Source organism: Humulus lupulus, chromosome 4 (assembly GCF_963169125.1).
Source record: "Humulus lupulus chromosome 4, drHumLupu1.1, whole genome shotgun sequence".
Lineage (NCBI taxonomy): Eukaryota > Viridiplantae > Streptophyta > Magnoliopsida > Rosales > Cannabaceae > Humulus > Humulus lupulus.
In genome coordinates this window covers 185,803,436-185,826,925 of record NC_084796.1, presented here as the reverse complement: position 1 = coordinate 185,826,925, position 23,490 = coordinate 185,803,436, and the positions used below count along the sequence as shown (strand labels likewise).

Sequence of the window (23,490 nt, the reverse complement as noted above, 5' to 3'; positions counted from 1 at the left end):
GAGTATTCACACTGATGTAGGAAGAGGCTAAGGATAGTACCTCAGTAGTGACAGGTCAACTTTCTAGTGATGGAACCTCTTATACTGATTTGATTGATTCTAGTGCTGCACACTCTTTTGTTTCTAGTAGGATAATTGATAGATTGTGTAGACCATGTGATTATTATACAATGGGGTTTGGAACTCTACTACCTACTACGGAGTTAGAAGTCTCTAGGAGATGGATCAAATCATTTTCAATGATAGTGGATGGCAGAGAATTGTCACTTGACTTGATAGAGTTGGTTATGAACGACTTCGACATGATTCTGGGTATGGACTAGTTAGTTAATTATGGGGAAACCATAGACTGCAAGAAGAAGATGGTAATCTTTGAGCCTGAGGGTGAGGATCCCTTTGTATTTGTTTGCACTATGCATGGAGCCCGTGTACCTGTGATATCAACATTAAGAGCTAGATACCTACTGCGAGGTGGTTGCATAGGATTCATAGCCAATGTGGTAGATACCACTCAGGTCGTGCCGGTGGGAATAGAAGATACTAGATTAGTCTGTGTGTTCCTGGATGTGTTTCTATAGTATTTACCAGGGTTGCCGCTGCACGGATAGATAGAGTTTGTTATTGAACTAGCGCTAGGGACAGAGCCAATGTCTAGGGCATCGTACTGAATGGCCTAGCAGAGTTGAAAGAAATGAAGGTATAGTTATAGGAGTTGTTAGTCTTGGGTTTTATTAGACCCAGTTTTTCTCCATGGGGTGTCCCAGTCCTATTTGTAAAGAAGAAGGATGGTTCTCTGAGTATATGCATTGATTATAGGGAACTGAAAAAGTTAACAATATAAGTATCCTCTGCCAATGATAAATGACATGTTTGATTAGTTGTAGGGTAAGAAGGTATTCTTGAAGATAGATCTTGGATCTGATTATCACCAGTTGAGGATCAAGGAGGAGGATATACCGAAGAATGCTTTTCACACCAGATAAGGGCATTATGAGTTTCTAGTCATGTCATTTTGTTTGACTAATGCCCCAACAACTTTTATGGATCTGATGAATAGGGTGTTCAAAGATTATCTGGATCGGTTTGTGATTGTCTTCATTGATGATAATATGGTTTATTCTCAGTCAGAAGAAGAGCATGAGAAACATCTCAGGCTGGTGCTACACAGACTGAGAGAGCACAAACTGTATGCGAAGTTCAAGAAGTGTGAGTTCTGGCTACCATAGGTGACTTTCCTTGGTCACATTGTCAGTAGAGATGGGATCAAGGTGGACCCAACTAAGATTGTGGTAGTCAGAGATTGGCCAAGGCCAAGGAACGCCTTAGAGATCAGGAGTTTCCTTGGGTTGGTAGGTTATTAAAGGCATTTTGTGGAAGGGTTCTCAAGGATTGCTACCCCATTGACGGAACTGACACACAAGAATTAGAAGTTTGTGTGGTTCGATAGGTGTGTTAGAACAACTTCCAAGAGTTGCAGCGGAGATTGATTACAACTCCAGTACTGAGTCTTCCAACAGATCAGGAGAAGTTTGTAGTGTACTTTGATGCCTCGAGACAGGGTTTGGGTTGTGTTCTTATGCATGCAGGGAAGATGATTTCTTACGCATCACTTCAATTGAAGGAATATGAATAGATATATCCTATTCATGATCTAGAATTAGCAGCGATGGTCTTTGTATTAAAGCTATGGAGGCATTACCTTTATGAGGAGAAGTGTGAGATATACAGTGACCATGAGAGCCTGAAGTATTTCTTCATGCAAAAAGACCTTAACATGAGGCAGAGGCATTGGTTAGAGTTGGTGAAGGACTATGATTATGAAATCCTGTATCACCCAGGAAAATTCAATGTAGTTGCAGATGCCCTAAGCTGAAAGGGGTCATGGCAATTATACAGTGTTAGACAGAGGATATGACTAGATCAGGAATAGAACTAGTAGTGCACAGTGAGCCAACATCACACTACAATCTACTCTTTTAGAGAGGATAAAGTAAGGCCAGTTGAGTGATCCAAAATTGATGAGGATTAGAGGGGACATCCTAGCTGAAATGGCTAGGGACTATACAATGTCAGATATGGGCTTCCTAAGATACAAGGGTCCGATCTGCGTTTCAATGGATACTATTAGTAGAGGGGAGATTCTGGATGAATTTCATACTACTCCTTACTCTTTGCATCCAGGCACCACAAAGATGTATCTGGATATGAGGACTTTGTATTGGTGGCCTGGGATGAAGAGGGATGTGACCGAATTTGTGGCTAAGTGCCTACATGTCAGCAGTTCAAGGCTGAGCATCAAAGATCAGCATGGTTATTACAGCCTCTGGATATCCCAGAGTGGAAATGAGAGGATATCACAATGGATTTTGTAGTTGGGTTACCCAGGATAGTGGGTCAACATGATTCAATGTTGGTTATCGTGGATCGATACACCAAATTAGCTCACTTTTTACCAGTGAGGATGACTTATACAGTTGACCAGTACGTAGATCTCTATGTGAGAGAGATAGTACACCTTCAAGGGGCTCCAAAGTCGATTGTATCAGACTGGGACCCCACATTTACTTCCAAGTTTTGGGGAAGTCTGGATAAGGCTATGGGTACACAACTGAAGTTTAGTATCAGTTATCATCGTCAAACATATGGACAATCTGAGAGGACAATACAAATATTAGAGGACATTCTGTGAGCATGTCTGCTAGACTTTGAAAGGTTTTGTAGTAAGTATTTGCCTTTGATAGAGTTTTCCTACAATAACAACTATTAGTTGACCATTGAAGTAGCTCCTTATGAAATGTTGTATGGTAGGAAATGTAGATCGTTCATTCACCAGGATGAGATGGGAGAAAGGAAATGTTGTATGGGACCAATGAGGCTATTGAAAATATTAGAGATCGGATGCTCGCATCTCAGAGTAGACAGAAAAGTTATGCAAAACCGAAGTGCAGAAACGTGGAGTTCCAAGTGGGGAACTATGTCTTCCTTCGGGTTTCACCATGGAAAGGGGTGAAGAGATTTGGAAAGAATGGCAAGCTGAGCCCTAGGTTTATAGGACCATTTGAGATCCTGGGGAGGATTGGTCAAGTGGCCTTTAGATTGTCCTTACCTCGAGCATTGTCGGTCGTACACAATGTGCTTCATATTTCGATTCTTTGAAAGTATGTATCATATGTGACTCATGTATTGACTTAGCTACAAGTAGATCTTTCCTATGAAGAACAACCAGTCCAGATACTAGACATGAAGTACAAGGTCCAAAGGAACAAAACCATACCTTTGGTTAAGGTATTATGGAGGAACAACAAGGTTGAGGAGGGGACCTATGAATTAGAGTACAACATGCGGGATCAGTGTCCTGAGCTGTTCAGATAAAATTTCGAGGAAGAAATTCATGTAAGGAGGGGATAATTGCAACGTACCAATATCTCTAATAAGGCTTAGTGCCTTGATTAGGGGGCCAGGAGGGCAATAATTGATTTAATTATGTATTACGTGATTATATGCATGAATATATGAATTATGTGAGTTATATTATAATGTGATTATATTTGCATGTCTAGGTGTATTAAGCATGCATGTGGGCCCGTTTAATATTAGAAGGGCATTTTCGTAATTTTGACTCGTTAAGGGCGTATTTGAATATATATATATGTATGTTATATGATTGAGACCACATTATTATGTGGATATATTTGGGTTATTCAGCATCAGACGATCCTAGGGAGCGAGGTAGCAGTTTAGTCATAACGAGGTCAAAGTACCCGGCTCGGGGTAAGCCTAGGGGTATTTTGGTAATTTACTACATTACCGGGACTTATCGGGTAATGAGAAATTATTTAGTGATTATTTGATGATATTGGAAGTAATGAGAATTATGAGGCGTTAATTGAGATTAGCGGAAAAAGTGGCAAATGGCTAATTTTCCCTTGAGGGCATTGAAGGGTACATTAGTGGGGAAGGGGCATTTTGGTCCTTTCCTTCCTAGTAATGACTTAGTCACTGAGTTCCTTCAGAGGTAGGAAACAGAGAAACACAAACTCAGCACGTCACACACTCTCTCTCGCTCGTTCCTCTCTTTTCTCTTGAAACTTTTAGTGAGTTTTGATTACTTTGAGGAGGGGAAAAGCTTGGGAATTGGGAGATTAAAGCTAGGATTGAATTGGAAACATCTCAGGGGTCATGATTCTCAGTTGAAGTAAGATTTTTCTCTGGTTCTTGGTGAAATTCTATGGTTGTGTAAGTTTTGGTTATGCTTTAAACTTATGGTTGGGTTTTGATATGGGTTAAGGATTTTACTTTGTTTTTGGGGTGTTTGTATTGCTTATGATGCATTATTGAGAGTCTTAGACTCATTTGGGACCTTGTTGAAATTTTGGGAGGAGATTTTGTGAGTTTTGGCTCGGAGAAAATGATGGGAAAACCTAGATTTTTTGAGTTCACGCAGGGGCGCCGCGACGCTGTTCTTCCGAGCAGCGACGCTAGGGTGGTCAAAAACAAGGTGGCTATGGCTGGGTACCATGGCCCCAATTAGGTTGTGTGGCAGTGCCAGGCTATTTTCAGGGGCCTAGGTTTTGTGGATGTAGGGCATAGGCCCAAGGGCTTAGTGGATGGTTTCTCCACCCCGTGTGGTTGAATTGGAGGTCCCGAGAGTGTGGGATTAGTCCCGGGGTTCATTTGTGGAATTAAATGGTAATGAGAACATTATTTATGGGTTGTGACTAGGTTACTTCTAGGGTTCGGGGGAGGATCATTCTCGGGAGTCGTCCTTTCTTGCTTGCTTGTGCTTGGACCAAAGGTAAGAAAACTGCTTCCAAAACGTGATGTATGTGGTTAGGGCTTGGCCCAGCTGTTAAATATAGTTATGATTAGGGCCCGGGCCCCTGTGAATGTGCATGATTATGATTATGCCTGTGATTTTTTGGTTAAGCATGTTTGAATGCTCTGTATCTGGATAATTGTTAAATGATGTATATTTGTTTGCATTATGTGATTGAAAAGGCTTGAATTATAAGTCAAGGACAGTTATAGCACGTTGAGCACTAATCGAAAGCATTGACTTATAAGTCAAGGGCGGCAATAGCACGCTAAGCGCTGGTTGATATGGTTAGGCCTAATCTAGAGCATGATATACACTTGATCGACCCTATCGTCATTGGAAAATTAAAGCGCCAGGTACACTGGGCCAACTCCAGGGCAGTGGCCCGTGGGGTGACTATATATTCCCATATCCTAGGGCAATGGGCTTCTGTATGAATTATTAGTAATTTATTTAGGGCAACATCCCCGAGTGACTCTATGGTCACGTATTTAGGACAACAAGCCCTGGTGGGACACTATAGTCATGTATTTGAATAGAATGCATGCATGAGTAGGGTTATTGCTGCTAGGCACGCTTATTACGATTTTGTAATATGTATATGTTATTAATTGCTTATGAGCATGTTTAAGTTTTCTTGGTGAGCCTTGGATCACGGGTGCTATGTGGTTCAGGTAAGGGGGAAGGGAAGCTGGGCCAGCCATGACTTGGAGAGCTTTGGTGGTGATGTGTACATATGTGGCTGCTTGACCACCACGATCAGGGTTTCTCAGAGGAACTAGGGTCAAACCCTATTTTTCCGCTTAGGTCAGCTGGTTGTAATTTTTGAATTGTAATTAGCCTTTTAAGCATTATTTTGGGATGCTATGTATGAACGTAAACATTTTAATGAAATGATTATTCCTTTTGACAAAAAAATTTAACCCTAAACCGTCAATCACGTTTAGTTACACGTTTATGGCCAAGAGACTCGTTTAGGAGTCTAACACTATTTAAAACACAGTGTAATAGTATTGGCTATCCAGGGCGTTACATATGTGTTCTTATATTTAAGAGCATTGTTCTTTTCTTTGTTGTGGGTTTCAAAAACACTATGTGTATCAAAGAGAAGTTTTTAGTTTTTGATCTCTATCAGGTGATGTAAAGGAAATTTCTAGCCTTGTTGTTGTTTTGATGTTGTTTTATTCTTTTTTCTGATTTTGAAATATTGGTTGTTTTTTTGAGGAAGCATGTTGATGTTGTATTGATCATTGTAGTCTTGATGGGTATATGTTGTAGTGTATGTTTTCTTTTCTTTTAATATTGCTATGATGAGCAAATGTGTGGTTATGTTATTTTAATTAGAAACATGTTTGTCTTTTTATAAATTATGAAACAAGAATGTATTTTGAATGTGTATTTCAGGATAAGCATGCAGTAGGGATTAATATGTTTCCTTTGAATCTTGACATGAGTTTGGGTTATGATGATAATTTACGTGAGAAAAATTGTGATTCATGAAATTGTTGTAGTATATAGATTTCGGCTATAGCATATTATAGGTTTAGGGATTCCATTGGTTATTTAAATTATGTGCACAAAAAGTTATTGTATAAGGAGCATGTTAGAATTTCTTTTGAGATAATAACAAAAATACATTTGAGTTTAATATTTATTATATTGTAATGCTTTGGTCGTGAATATGTTAAGGATGTATGGTTGAGTGAGGAAGCATGGTAGAAATGTCTTAATTGTTTTGCAATTTTTCATTTGTGCCTATTAGGCGTCTCGACCAAGGTGTGTAATACTTGGAGTTTATGCTCCTAAAATGATTTAGTTGTTTAATTTCATACCATTTGTAATATCGAAATATATATTTGATTAGACATGTGCATAGGGTTCGGCCTAGAGCTTTATTAAAGGGTTGTGAATTTTCTTTGGTTTCTTGACTTTACTTTTAAATTTTGGGTAATGAGCCTATTGTTAATTGTGTTATTTTATGTTATTAGGTTGTATAGAATTTGAACATGAACATGCATTGTTATTTAGGCTTGTTTTGATTTGTTGTTATTCTTACATGCTTAAAATTTGTTCTTGAATTTGTTCAAGTATAGAAACATGCTAGGGTAATTGGTTAAAATGAATATGAGCATATTTGAATAAATTGGGCTTCCTGATTTTATTTTTACACCTTATGAAAATTATAAATAATTTATCAAGAGAACAAATTATATCTTAAAGTGCATGTTTTAAAACTAAGACAAGTATAATGGTGATTTTCACATGTGTATCTATGAATTTTCTTCTCTAAATACACGCATATTTTTGTTACAAAATAATTTAGTAAAATTATTTTCTAAAAAGATGACCAAAGAAATTATTTGATAAATGGGAGCATAGTTAAATCTATTTCAACATTTATAATTGGAAATTTTGGACATATATTGCTTCTTGATTTTCTTAGTTTTGTAGAAAAATATCTTCTAATTAGAAGATATAAAGTATATGTCTTAATGATTTATGCATTAGATTTTATACAAGAAAATATATGGTTTTTTTTCCATAATTTAAATATGCATTTTCTCATTGGTTTTGATACATATTTTATTTGTAAAATAATTAAGTAAAATTATTTATAAAAAAACGGGACCAAGAAATTTATTTAATAAATGAGTGTATTTTATATAATTAATTAATTATGTAAAAATTAATTATTTGATGAGAAATAGAAAAATGCTATCATATTTATCTTTATTAAATAATAAATGGGATTCTATTATTTTGGAACAAATGTGACTAAAGTTCTAATTAATTAAATAATATTATGAAATGACATCTAGATTGAAACTTTGTCTTGAGGAGGCATTATGACAACATTAATACAGTTGGTAAATTTATTTAGTACTGTATTTTAAGAATGTAACTATAATGTCCCAAATTACCTAATAAGGCTTAGGGCCTTGATGATGTGGTCATGATCGAAAGTTATGGAAATTTTGTGATTATGTGAGTTATATTATAATATGACATTATATGTATGTTTAGGTGCATTAAATATGCATGTGAGCCCATTTCTAATTTAAAGGGAAATTTTGGTAATTTAGTCTGTTATGGGTATATTTGGCATATATGTGATTTATGTGTTAGACCACATAATTATGTGGATATATTTGGGTTACTTAGCTTGAGACGATCCTAGGGAGCAAGCTAGTGAGAATGTCACAACGGGACCAATACTTGACTTCGGGTGAGTCAACGGGTATTTTGGATATTTAGTATTGACATCACCCAATAACTACTAAGCGGTCGCAGTAGTAATCAGGCTATGTCGTATCCATAGAGAGGTAAAATACAAGTAAAAAGAAAGATTAGTAAATTAGAAATAATAAACTTTGAAATAATGTAACTTTGAAAAAGAATATATATTTTTTTAAACATTAAATAAACCAAATCGAGGAATTAGAGTCAGAAGAAAAATATGGAAGGCATAAGTTCCATTCATGCAAACATATATAAATTTTAATAAAATTGATTCATTCTACTCAACTATAATTATACACCATTAATTATAGTTGGAAAATATATATAATAAAGCTCATCTTAAAATATGTTCTTTAATTAAATTATACCAACTTCTAATTTTAAAAACATATCATATTATATACCTTAGAGCGACAAAATACCAATGGCAGAATGCAATAAAAATCATATAATATAACAAATATCCTAAATTAAATTAAGAGCCTAAATTATATAAAAAGAGCATGACTAGACTTATGTAAAAGACACTAATAAATTTAGAATAAAAATTAGAAGAAAATAAATTCAATTGTAACAAAGATATAGAAATGAAGAACAAAATAAAGAATCAATATATTAAAAATATAATGTGAAACATGAGCTTCACTCTAGCCTTTCCACACGAGAATTTAGCCTAAAAAAGGCATTGTTTTCAGTCAAAGAAATGAAAGAAAAATAGGAAAAATAATGTTTTTCTCTCTAATTATACTCTCCACCTTAATTCCACAATCTGATGATTTTTCACAACATTTGGCTCTCTATTTATCGTGAAAATATGACCCAAAATGTGTTAAAATCGTGTACAAAAGAGTGGGAAAAATGACTACAAAAATTGGTGTAAAGTGGGATAAATGGGACACAAGTTGCAGCAGTCAAAGAGACACGTTGGCCACGTGTCACGCAGTGATTGGCTTCGGCATGTGTGGTGTTGTGACGTGGGGGACAGCCGCCAGGCAGTGGGATGCATGGCGTCCCTTGGTTGGCTCGTCAGGATGACGCGTCAGGCGGATGGGACAACTCGTCAAAACGTGGTAGGCACGCGTCGGACACGTTCGGCGGAGGGCAGCTCCAGCTCGTTAGGCGGCTCGACTGGCGGCTCGAATGGCGTCTCAGCTGGACTGGCTCGACTAAACAAATGGCCTGCTGCCACGTGGCAGCATGGCAGCTGCTGAAAGCTTGGGCTGGGCTCCGTTTTTGGGCCTAAGTCACCTTCCAAAAATACCACTTTATCATTAATTTTTTCAATTATATTTCTTACTTTCTTCGTTCTTTTTGTTTGTGTCAAAAGTACATTTTATATCCTGAAAATTAAACACAAATTAAATTAAAATTAATATTTTCAAATATAAAATATATGACAATATTTCCATGAAAATATTAATTGAAACTTAATTAATTTTAAACTTTAAGACTAATAAAATGATACTTTTGAACACTAATAACAACCCCCAACCAGCTTATTGCTAGTCTCTATCAATTCAAGCACAATAAGGAATGTCAACATGATATATTTCCGGTCAAACATTATAAAAGAACTTAAGTATTAACACAAAATGTTAGTAACAAGTCAACAAGAGTTATCAAGATTACTTTGAATAAATCTGGAGTTGTGAGTGTGTGCACCAAACTTGAACCTTCTTATCGCAGACCATAGCACATAAAGCCTTCGAAATTATGCCAAGTAAAAGTCTCAACTCCATTAACGTCTCATGTAATTTAAAATATTTAAGGTTAAGGGTTTCGCTCATGGAGTTTGAAATAAAGAAGTAAGCACTCATCAAATGGATATATATTTAGGACAAACTTTTAAATAATCATTGAAACGAAGGTAGGAAATAAACTATTTGGACAACCACCATAAAGAGTACCACAAAACCAGTTTTTCGGGAATTCTAAGTTAAATAGATAATCTTTACATTTATTCTAAGAGCCATAAAATAAAACATGAAACTAAGAAACACTTTTTTTTTTACACAAAAGACAACAATAATTGTAAATGATAGAACTATTGCTCTTGTGCTTTTCTTTTTTTCTATTTTTTTTCTTCTTTTTTATTTCTTTTATTTCTTTTTTTCATCTTTTTTTTTTTTATGAAGAACATAATAAAAGGCTCTCTAATAAGATTTGTCTATAGAAAATATTATCCCTAAAACATCATCCATTCATACCACAATACATTGTCCAAATAATTATAACCATTTCTAAGAATCAATAAAAATTTTGAAGTTGTTTTCTCAAGTCTCACCTCTCACAGAAAAGAATGAATTCTTAAACATGGAAACTTTCTAAGCAAATATGTGCCAACAACCATCTTACCACAACATTTAGCATGTGCATTAGGTAACTCTAGAGAAACTCTTAGTAATATAGATAACTAAAATTGACTCAAAAGTAACATTTTGCAAGAATAAATAAGTAATTTTTTTAAAAAATTGAGCGTGAAAATATTAATATGACAAAAATCAACATGAACATGCATGAATATGCTCACCACCCCCAACTAAAATTTGACAGTGTCCTCAATGTCTCAAAATATAATAAATGTAAAAGAGCAGGGAAAGAGAACACCTGGATAGCAAGCAACGAGTGATAGAGCGAATATTGATTCTCTATAACATGAAAAACTGAAAACACAAAATGATAACAAATAAAATAAAATGAAAAAAGGGAAATAAAAAAAAAAAAAACCTACGTACAAACAATTTGAAACACTACTCAGACTTGGTAAACCGGTTCCACGAGAGTGACTTCTTCAGGCTGGGTCACCCTCTCTATATAGTGTTTGAGTCGTTGGCCATTTCCTTTGAATTCTCTCCCATCAGTTGGGTCTGTGACCTCAACAGCACCGTTGGGAAAGACGTTTTTCACAACATATGGGCCAATCCACCTTGATCTCAGCTTTCCAGGGTGGATATGCAAACGAGAGTCATAAAGATGCACTCGTTGGTTTGGCTCAAATTGTTTTCTTAGGATCTGCCTATCATGGGCCGCTTTCATTTTAGCCTTGTAGATCGTAGAGTTTTCATAAGCATTGTTTCTTAACTCTTCAATTTCTGACAACTGAAGCTTACGATTGAGTCCTGCCGTCTTGAGATCAAAATTTAGGCTTTTAACTTCCCAATAAGCTTTGTGTTCCAGCTCAACAGGAAGGTGGCAGGCTTTTCCATAGACTAGCCTATAAGGAGACATACCAAGCTAAGTTTTGTAAGCAGTGTAGTGTGCCCAGAGAGCATCGAGAAGTCGTGAGGACCAATCTTTGCGGTCATGATTAACCGTCTTTTCTAAGATTTGCTTAATTTCTCAATTGGCTAACTTAGCTTGGCCATTTGTCTGTGGGTGATAAGGCAATGCAACCTTATGAATTACACCATATTTTTGCATTAAGGTCTCGAAAGAATAGTTGCAAAAATTGGTGCCTTGATCACTTATGATAGCGTGTGGTGTACCAAACCTAGATAGCACATTTTCCTTAAAGAATTTCACAATAGTTGTGTTATCATTATTTCGACAAGGCACAACTTCCACCCATTTTGAGACATAGTCTATGGTGAGGAGAATGTAAAGGTAGCCAGAAGAAGGTGGAAATGGTCCCATAAAGTCTATCCCCCAACAATCGAATATTTTTATTACCTGAATTGGGTTTAATGGCATCATATGTCGCCGGGACAGAGCACCTAATTTCTGACACCTTTCACATGATCAACAGAAATTGTTAGTGTCTTTGAACAAAGTGGGCCAATAAAGGCCACACTGTAAGATTTTTGCAGTAGTCTTTTTCATAGAAAAATGACCACCACAAGCTTCATTATGAAAAAAGTTCAGAACACTAAAAATTTCATCATTTGGAATGCAACGTCTCATAATTTGGTCAGGGCAATACTTAAATAGATATGGATCATCCCAATAGAAGTTATGAACCTCGACCAAAAATTTACATTTATCTTGTGGACTCCATGCAGTTGGAAGTTTGCCAGTCACTAAGTAATTAACAATATGAGCGTACCATGGCAACTTAGTGACTGCAAAGAGATGTTCATCAGGGAAGTCATTTTGAATGGCTGGGCCATCAGCGGAATCAGAAAATTCAAGACGAGATAAGTGGTCCGCTAACACGTTTTCAGCTCCTTTCTTGTCTTTTATGGTCAGATCAAATTCCTGTAACAAAAGGATCCACCTATTTAAACGCGCCTTAGCATCCTTTTTGGAAAGGAGGTATTTTAAGGAGGAATGGTCTGTAAAGATTGTGATAGGTGAACCAATCAGGTTGGAACGAAACTTGTCAAGTGCAAATACTACAGCAAGTAACTCTTTTTCAGTAGTAGAATAGTTCATCTGAGCACTGTTAAGAGTTCTACTTGCGTAATAAACAACGAAGGGCTTCCCTTCCCTTCTTTGACCTAAGACGACCCCTATAGCATAATTGCTAGCATCACACATGAACTTTGAACGGTAAGCTCCAATCTGGTGGCTGAATGATAGGGGTGGAAGTGAGTTTAGCAACGAGCATTTGGAAAAATTCCTCACACTCAAGTGTCCAACTGAACACAACATCTTTTGCTAGGAGGTTTGACAAAGGGCGAGCAATTGTCGAGAAATTTTGTATGAACCTCTTATAGAATCCTGCATGCCCAAGAAAAGATCGAATGTCTTGAACAATCTTGAGGGTGGGAAGCTTTGATATGAGTTCAATCTTTGATTGATCAACCTCAATTCCTTGTTTCGGCACGACATGCCCCAAGACTATGCCTGATGGCACCATGAAATGACACTTTTCCCAGTTGAGTACCAAGCCTTTCTCTTTGCAACGTTTAAGCACATACTCTAAATTGAGCAGGCTTGATTCAAAGGAATCTCCAAAGACTGTCAAATCATCCATGAATACTTCCATACATTTCTCGATCATATCACTAAATATGCTCATCATGCATCGCTGGAAAGTGGCTGGAGCATTGCACAGGCCAAATGGCATACACCGGAAGGAAAAAGTACCAAAAGGACAAGTGAATGTGGTCTTATCCTGATCTTCTAGGGCAATCTCGATTTGGTAATATCCTGAATAACCATAGAGAAAACTATAGAAAGGATGACCCGCCACACGTTCCAATATTTGATCGATGAATTGAAGTGGAAGATGGTCTTTGCGGGTGGCTGCATTTAACTTTCTATAATCAATGCATGCGCGCTACCCAGTTGTGACCTTGGTATGAAAAAGTTCCCCTTTTTCATTTTGTACCACTGTGACCCCTGGTTTCTTGGGAACAACCTGAGTTGGGCTCACCCATTTACTGTCAGCAACAGGATAGATTATTCCCGAATCAAGAAGTTTCAAGACTTCAGTCTGCACTACTTCCTTCATCATTGGGTTCAATCTTATTTGAGGGTCACAACGTGGTATAGCCCCGTCTTTCAATTGAATGTGATGGGAGCAAATTAAAGGACTAATACCTTTGATGTTAGCTATCATCCATCCTAATGCATCTCTTTGTTCTTGCAACACATTGATGAGTTGGCGTTCTTGTGTGGCATTGATCTTGGAAGATATTATGACATGAAAAGTGTTGTCAGCTCCCAGGAAAACATGATTAAGACCCTCAGGAAGTTGGGCCAACTTTTGTTGAGGAGCTTTTTCAATGGAGGGTTTTGGTGTTTCTTAATCTTAAGGGAGTTTTTCAAAGATTGGATTCCAAAACATGGTTCTTCTAGCCTGTGAGTGTTTGACGATTTCAGGGTTGATTGTAGACTCATCAGGCTCAGAACTTTCTGAAATTTGGAAGAGGTGATTAAAATGATTAGCCATGTATTTCGCTTCGACCTCTTCCAAAATAAGTGTATCGATTAGAAATGATTGGAAACACTCATCGTTGTCAGGTGGTTGTTTGCCGATGTGGAAAACATTCACTTCTAGAGTCATGTTCCCGAAAGATATTTTCATGAGACCATTCCTACAGTTAATGAGTGCATTTTCTATTGCGAGGAAAGGTATACCGAGAATGATGGGAATTTTGGACTCTCTACTCACTTCAGATTGAGTGTCCAAGATGAGAAAATCAATAGGGTAATAGAATTTTTCAATTTGAATCAGAACGTCTTCTATTATTCCCCGAGGTTTCTTAATTGATCGATCGACTTGTTGTAGCACCACAGATGTGGGCTTGAGTTCTCCTAGACCTAATTGCAAGTATATTGAATATGGCATGAGAATTACACTTGCTCCTAAGTCTAGAAGGGCTTGACCAAATTCCTACTCCCTAATTTGGCATGAGATGGTGGGACAACCAAGATCTTTGTACTTAGGCAGTGTCTTGCAGTTAATTACCATGCTAGTTTGTTTTGCCAAGAATGCAGTTTTCTTGACATGGTGCTTTCTTTTAACGGTGCACAAATCCTTGATAACCTTGGCATAAGCCGTCACTTGTTTGATCACATGCAACAATGGCAAGTTGATCTTCACTTGTGTTAAAAGGTCTAGGATTTCACCATGATTTTCCAGTACCTTTCCAGTGGATTTCAAAGCTTGAGGAAAGGGTGCCTTTACTGGAATGCATATTGGCACATCATCATCTAGAGCGGACATTGACGTACTCGTTGTCTTAGTTAACGGTGAAACCGTACTTTGACCACTTCGAGTGGAGATGGCATTAACCTCTTTGAAATTTGTATCTGGAGAGGAGGAGGTTTGTGCCATGTGTAGCCCTTTTTGATGGAATAGAGGTTGAGCGGGAAGTCTACCATGCTCTTGAATTGCCAAAGTAGTGTTTAGCTTTGTAATTTGGATTTTCATGTCTTTCATTTCCTCTACCATTTGTGTGAAACAAGATTTGAGCTCTTGAGTTAAGGCTATTTGAGTTTGCGCAAGCATCTGCAAAGTATTCTCTAGAGAATTACTTGACTGCATGTTATTTTGAGGAGCAATGTATGGTTTTGGCAGTTGTTGCTGCTTAGACCTCCATTGGCTCCCAGATGCTTGGTTTGAATCCTTCCAGTAGAAATTTGGATGGTTGCGCTAACCGGGATTGTAAGTGTTTGAGAATGGGTTATAAAGCTTCTTGTAATCCCCTAAAGCATTGCATTGTTCCTCATTTCCTCCTCTTAACTCACCAAGAGTTGGGCACTCTTGCGGTTGATGTTCCGTCCCTCCACATATGAAGCATGGATCTTGTGTCTCTACCTTTCCAGCCATATGGATTCCTCTACCTTCTTGAGATTTGAAAGCCTCTAATTGTTGTCTCAATAATTCAATTTGGATTTTGACGTTGTCCTTTTCCCTCAATTGGTAGATTCCAGTTGATCGTGGCTTGTCCATAGGACTCGATCCATTCCATGTGTAGGACTTTTCAGCGAGATCGTTGAGGTACTCGAAAGCTTCATCGGGATCTTTTCGAAGGAATTCGCCATTGCACATCATTTGTACGAATTTTCTTTGTCCGGTTGTGAGACCGTCATAGAAATAGCTGATCAGACGCAAGCTTTCATATCCATGATGTGGGCATTGATTTATCAAAGCTCTGAACCTCTCCCAGACCTGATGAAAAGTTTCATGGTCTTTCTTGATGAAGGTAGAGATTTTCCTCTTAAGGCTGCTAGTCTTATAGGGTGGGAAATATTTGGCAAAGAATGCTTTTGTCATTTCGTCCCATGTTCCGATAGATCTAGGCCTTAAGGAATACAACCAGCCTTTTGCTTTGTCTTTGAGAGAGAAAGGAAAAAATTTCAATCAAACAATGTTGGTAACATCAGCTCGGTTGTTAAATGTAGCCACCACCTCTTTACCTCTTCGAATTCCCGTATATGCACGTACGGACTCTTATTTTCCAAGCCATGGAAGGTTGGGAAGAGGTTAATCATGTCGGGTTTGAAATCAAAATTTGGCATAATGTTGGGATACATTATGCATGAAGGTGTAGCTGTACGCATAGGATGTAAATAATCTTGTAGCGTTCTTGGTTGGACTTCATCTTGATGAGTCATCGTGGGTGGTTCAGGTTGTCTCGGTGAATCGAGAGTGTTTGAACGAATGGAAGAAAACGACGAAATATGAGAGTTTTCTAAAGTTTCTACTTGTTGTCTCACGAATCTCCCTAGTGTGTCTCTATTTCGTGGCATAAATATTTTTTTATTTTGTAAGTATTATAAGCGCAAGTGTGTAATATTGTAATAAGTATACACCAAAAATGTTCCCAGGCCAATTGGAAAGGCTGCCAAGGTACCACTTTAGCCCCAAGAGCTTTTCTAGAGCTCCCTGAGGTTCTTAGAAAAGATTGGAGGGTAACGCTAACACATACCTTATTTAAGAACCAATTTTTCTTCGACAGAACAAGTTTGGTCTTTACTAATTTCCAAAATTAAACAAATTTTCTCAGTACTCTGTAATTTTTTTTTTTATATGATTTAAAATTTTACGCTTTTTTTCAGGAAAAAAACCTAAATCTAGAAAATAAAATTCTAAACCTAAAAGTAAAATAAATAAATAAAATAATAACAAAAAATAAAAAAATGAATAATAAAAAAAATTACTAAGGAAAAATGAAATAAAAGAGAAATAAACAAAAATTATACTACTTTCTTTTAATAAAAAAATTAAATTATTATGCAAACCTTTAATTGTAGAATTAACTCCCCGGCAACGGCTCCAAAAATTGATATCGCCCAATAACTCCTAAGTGGTCGCAGTAGTAATCGGGCTATGTCGTATCCACAGAGAGGTAAAATACAAGTAAAAAGAAAGATTAGTCAATTAGAAATAATAAACTTTGAAAAAGAATATATATTTTTTAAACATTAAATAAAAAAAATCGAGGAATTAGATTTAGAAGGAAAATATGGAAGGCATAAGTTCCATTCATGCAAACATATATATATATATTTTAATAAAATTGATTCATTCTACTCAACTATAATTCTACACCATTAATTATAGTAGGAAAATATATATAATAAAGCTCACCTTAAAATATGTTCTTTAATTAAATTATACTAACTTCTAATTTTAAAAACATATCATATTATATACCTTAGAGTGACAAAATATCAATGACAGAATGCAGTAAAAAACATATAATATAACAAATATCCTAAATTAAATTCAGAGCATAAATTACATAAGAAGAGCATGAATAGACTTATGTAAAAGACACTAATAAATTTAGAATAAAAATTAGAAGAAAATACATTAAATTGTAACAAAAAATATAGAAATGACGAACAAAATAAAGAATCAATGTATTAAAAATATAATGTGAAACGTGAACTTCACTCTAGCCTTTCCACAAGAGAATTTAGCCTAAAATAGGCATTGTTTTCACTCAAAGAAATGTAAAAGAAATGAAAGAAAAATAGGAAAAAGAATGTTTTTCTCTCTAATTATACTCTCCACCTTAATTCCACAATCTCATGATTTTTCACAATATTTGGCTCTCTATTTATAGTGAAAATATGACCCAAAATGTGTGAAAATCGTGTACAAAAGAGTGGGAAAAATGGCTGCAAAATTGGTGTAAAGTGGGATAAATGGGAGACAAGTTGCAGCAGTCAAAGAGACACATTGGCCACGTGTCATGCAGTGATTGGCTTCGGCATGTGTGGTGTTACGACGTGGGGGACAGCCGCCAGGCAGTGGGTGGCGTCCCTTGGTTGGCTCGTCAGGACAGCGCGTCAGGCAGATGGGACAGCTCGTTAGATTGTGGCAGGCGCGCGTCAGACATGTCAGGCGGAGGGCATCTCCGACTCGTCAGGTGACTCAGCTGGCGGCTCGGCTTTAGTGGCTCGACTGGACAAATGGCCTGCTACCACATGGCAGCGTGGCAGCTGCTGAAAGCTTGGGCTGGGCTCCGTTTTTGGGCCTAAGTCACCTTCCAAAAATACCACTTTATCATCATTTTTTCCAATTATATTTCTTTCTTTTTGTTTGTGTCAAAAGTACATTTTATTTCCTGAAAATTAAACACAAATTAAATTAAAATTAATATTTTCAAATATAAAATATATGACAATAAATCCATGAAAATATTAATTGAATTTAATTAATTTTAAACTTTAAGACTAATAAAATGATACTTTTGAACACTAATCAAGTACATTACCAAGTTGTTGGGTAATGAGAATAAATATTTGAGGATATATTTGGAGTTAATGAGATCAGGAGGGAATTATGGGGATTTTGACGATTTTTCCCCCGTGGACGTTTTTGGGTACCCCGAACTTTGGGATTTGCTTAAAGTTACTTAAGCTTGAAGTAACCTCACAGAACAAATAAAAGAACGTTCAGTTTTCTCTCTCTCCCGTTCTCTTTTTGGCGTTCGATAGCATTTTCGAAGGAAGCTCGAGTTTTAGGGCTTAGATTCAAGCAAGGTTAGAGTCATAACGATTCTAGGGAGGATTAGAAGCTTGTTAGCTGGAGGATTTAGCTAGAAACTGACATAATCGGAGGTAATTTAAGCTTTCAATTTATGAGTTTCCATTTCCTCAAGTTTCTTAAGTTTTGAATTGGATTTTTTGGTTTGGTGAGATTTTGAATTGTTTGAAACTTGGGTTTTGGTGGTTTTGGGCTACTGAGTTGATTGAGAATATTGTTTTTGGGATTTGGATATGTTTGGATAGTTTTATGGACATATTTAATATGGAAAAATGCTGAGTTCCAGGTTGAGTCGCGACCCTGTTCTTGGGTGTCGCAGCTCAAGCTTGACGAAGGAGAAGAAGCTGGCTGCTGGGCTATTTGGGCCGCGACGTGTGTTAGGCGTGCCGCGGTACGGGGTGCAGTCAGAGAGGGCTTTAGGCCTCTGACTTGAGCGGGCTGCGGCTCAAGTGCTTGGGGCCGCGACTTAAAATAGAAAAAGTGGCCAAAATGAGTTTCTAGTGATGGGAACTCAATCCTAAAGGGCTCAGGATCGATCCTACTACCTGGTTTAGTAGGATTTGATGTCCTGGAGGCTAGGACTCAGTTCAGAAGGCTTTATTTACTCGTTATTGACTAGATTTTATATTTGGTTGTGACTAGGTTATCGCTGGGGGCTCCAAACCGGGATCGTGCTCAAGGGTAGTTCATTTATAACATGTGCTTGGACTAAAGGTAAAAAAATTGCACCCGGTATGTGATACATGTGATTATGGCTTGGAAAAAATTGTTGAACAGGAACATGAATAGGGCATGAACGTCTAAGAATGTGCATGATTATGATTATGCTTGTGATTATTGATTAAGCATGTTGAATGCTTTGTATATGGATATTTTACATATGATATATGGTAGTCTGCATTATCAAAGTGAGAAAGGCTTGACTTATCAGTCAAGGGCAGCAATAGCGCCAAGCGCTGGTCCATAAAACATTGACTTATCAGTCAAGGATGACAATAGCGTTGAGCGCTGGTCGTAAAGCATTGAATTATCAGTCAAGGGCGGCAATAGTGCGCTGAGCGCTGGTTGAGATGGTTATGCTTAACTAGGAGCGCATCATACGCTTGACCGGCTTATTGGTCGTGGGAAAATTCAGTGTAAGGTGTGCTGGTCTAGCTCCAAGGCTGGTTATACAGAGGATAGGGCAATGGCCCTAGGGTGACTTATTAGTCCCATATCCTAGGCTAGGGCTGGGTCCCGGAATTGACTTATGAGTCAAGAACGACATTAGCACGCTGAGAGCTGGTAGAAAAGCATTGACATATGAGTCAAGAATGACATTAACACGCTGAGAGCTGGTAGAAAAGCATTGACATATGAGTCAAGAACGACATTAGCACGTTGAGTGCTGGTCAAAAAGCATTGACTTATGAGTCAAGGATGACGTTAGCACGCTGAGTGCTGGTCAAAAAACATTGATTTATGAGTCAAGGACGGCCTTAGCACGCTGAGTGCTAGTTGAAAAGCATTGACTTATGAGTCAAGGATGCTAATAGCACGCCGAGTGCTGGTTGTTACAGTTATGCCTAACCAGGAGTGCATCATACGCTTGACCGACCTATTGGTCGTGAGAAAACTAGAGTGCCAGGTACGCTGGGCCAGTTCCAAGGCTAGTTGTACAGAGGATAGGGCAAAGGGCCCCCAGGTGACTCATTAGTCCCATATCCTATAGTGCTAAACCCCAGTATGATTTATTAATCATGTATTAGGGCGCTGAGCCCCAGTATGATTCCATAACCATAAATTTTGGGCATTAGACCCCGATAAGATTCATTGATCATTTATCTTGGGCGATTGGCCCCGTATGACACTGTAGTCATTTATATGAATGGTATGCATGCATAGAGTTATTACTGCTAGGCATGCTTATTATGATTTGGTAATATGTTTTTAATTGCTTATGAGCATGTATAAGTTTTCTTGCTGAGCCTTGGCTCATGGGTGCTATATGGTGTAGGTAAAGGGAAAAGAAAGTTGGACCATCCTTGTGTTGGAGAGCTTAGGTGACGATGCATACATCTACGTCTGCTCAACCATCACGGCCGAAGGTTTAAAGAGGAACTAGGGTCAAACTCTATTTTGCCACTTAGGTTGGCAGGTTGTAACTTTTTCATTGTAGTTAACCTTTTAAATAAATTTTGGGATCCCATGTATGAAATAAACGTTTTAATGAAACGATGGTACCTTTGACAAAAAAAATTAACCCTAAACCGTTAATCACGTTTAGTTACACAGTTGTGGACAAATGACTCATTTAGGGAGTTTAGCACTATTTAAAATACACAGTGTAACCGGTAAGGCTCTGGGGCGGCTTGGCCGTGTTTGCTTAGTCTAATGATTGACTTGTTTATTGTGGATTATCTGTTATGATAAACTGTATACATTGCATATGTTATGTTCTGCATGAGTTTTCTTGCTGGGCTTCGGCTCACGGGTGCTCTGTGTTGCAGGTAAGGGCAATGACTGAGTCAACCAACCATGAGTACGGAGAGCGTGAAGCGACGCGTACATGTTTGGCCTGCCCGAATGCTTTGGTTGGGGGTTTATTCGAAAATGGCTGTAATAATCTATGATTTTATGATTTCTTAACTGTAACCTTATTTCAAGATATGATCAGTTTTCAAACCTTATTTTGGGATCCCAAATGTTTAATGATAGAAGTTTTAATGAAACGACGCATTTTCAAAGATTACAGCCTTAACTTTTAATTAGTCACACTTTTGCTCAAAACCTCGGTTAGCGAGTTCATTGCACACTATTTCGCCTTCAAAACTCACTTAGTAACGGCTCTAAGGAAGTAGGGCGTTACAGTATCAAACAAGGCAAAAGGATAAGCTTGAATGAATTTTGGAAATAAATATATTGTTTTAAGACAATGTTTATTTTATTCCGATTTTCAATGGAAATTTTAATTTAAGTTTTTCTTATTACATCAACAACAATTTGTAGTTACTTTCACAGGTAATAAAATCCTATTTCTTTAAATGGATGTGAATTTTGGGGTGGATGTATGAAAAACAGGCTATACCTATTGCAACTAAACGAACCGGATGTTATAAATAATGAGTTGTTTAAGACAGCTAATTCTAGGCCTATTAAACGACAAAAGGTCAATAATGTTAGAAATGACGTACCTTTGGCATTTTCTCTTTGGTCATATTTGTTATGATAGGATTCAAAGACTAACAAAGGCTGGGCCTTTGAGGGAACTCACCTAGGGTGATCTACCTATTTGTGAATCTAGTCTCGAGGGCAGAATGACAAAGCGTCCATTCTCTGTGATAGTAGAAAAGGCCAAAGAACCACTAGGGCTAGTATGTTCAAATGTCTGGGGACATATGAATGTTCAAGCGAGGGGTGGTTATGAGTATTTCGTCACCTTCATCGACGATTGCTCTAGAGACTCATGTAAGTACCTAAAGCATAGGAATTCTGCGAATTTGTTAAGAAGTTTAAGGAATTCATTGCTATGGCTTTAAAACCAAATTAGGTAAAACGTTAAAGATCTTGCGATCTGATAGGGGTGGAGGATATTTGGATAATCAGAACCAAGATCATTTAATTGAACTTGAGGATTTGTCTAAAACAACCACACCAAGGACTCCGCAACAGAATAGTGTTGATGAGCGGTGTGAATCACACGTTTATGAAAATGTGTGTTCTATGATAAGCTATTAAACTCTACCAATTTCTTTCCCATATCTGTTTTGGAGACATACTACCTAGACCGCATGTGATATATTTTTTTTTTAAATGTTGTGCCGTCTCAAAAGTTGTCTCCAAGACACCACTAGAATTATGAAATGGTCGTGAACTTGGTTTACGTCATTATGGAATTTGGTGGTGTCATGTTTTTGTCATGAGGAAAAAGGTAGAAAGCAAGAACAATGAGCTGAGGGTTTGCTTATTTGATGGCTATTCTAAAGGTACTCAGGGTGGTCTATTTCATAGTCCAGTAGACAAGAAAGTGTTTGGCTCTACAAATGCTACTTTTCTGGATAACGACTACATAATGAATTTCAAGTCTCATAGCAAAATAGTATTAGATGGAAAAATGATAAACTATTGTTCCATCCTTACTGACGCATGTAACGCCCTGGCTACCCCAGAACAGTTACGGAGAACGGTGAACCGGAAATTTGACCCGCTACCCGAGTCCTTTGGTTAAAAACGAGATCTAAGTGTTAATATCAGGTTAAGGTGAAAAACCAGCAAAAAGGAAAGGGTACTTTTCGTTAAGTAAATAAACTGCTCATGAGCCTTTCAAAATGTTTACAAGTGGTTTGTAATACAAAAGAGTCGCTACAGTTCCAAATTTACAAACTCCGCCGGCCTAAGCGGCAAAAATAGGGTAAACCCCTAGTCCCTCTGAGAACTCCTTGACCGTGGCGGTCAAGCAGCCCTGTATGTACATCACATCGCCCAAGCTCTCTGCTCAAGGCTGGCCAAGCTTTTCCTTTCCTTTACCTGCACCACATAGCATCCATGAGCCAAGGCCCAGCAAGAAAACATAATAAAACATGATGTAATATCAAGAATGATCATAATAACCATTCAGGACTATCAGTGCAACAAGTAGGTGACAATAGCCAAAAGTCACAATAATGAGCATCGCTCCTTCTAGCCATGTGACGATAGGGTCACCAGGGCTTAACTGATAGGTGATTTCTTTCATAAGCATGTTCAGGACAGGTGCATGGTGATTGGTCACCAACATAACCTTCCTCACGACTCTAGGGTCGAAACTATGGACAACGTCCCCTAGCCACGTGACAAACGGTCATTGGGGTCATATACCTTGGCTATAGTCATCTGGTCGTAGACCAGGCAAGCGCTTATAAGTTCATCGACCTTAGGGCCGGTCCCGCATTAATGCCATAGAGCCATTCAATGCGTGATCATCGACTTTAGAGTCGGTCCCTGACTAGTCAGTGTCTCAAACAGGTAATCAGTATTCATTAGCATTTAATATGCAATCCACGTTCACATATATCAACCAACATGC

General features: G+C 37.6%; 1 non-coding gene across 1 annotated transcript; it reads left to right on the top strand.

Annotated features, from left to right (window-relative positions):
- Positions 1 to 15,567: 15,567 nt before the first annotated feature.
- On the top strand, positions 15,568 to 15,674 carry LOC133833498 (small nucleolar RNA R71). The gene has a single exon (XR_009892875.1). It is a non-coding gene; the product is annotated as a small nucleolar RNA R71 (small nucleolar RNA).
- The last annotated feature ends 7,816 nt before the right edge of the window (positions 15,675 to 23,490 follow it).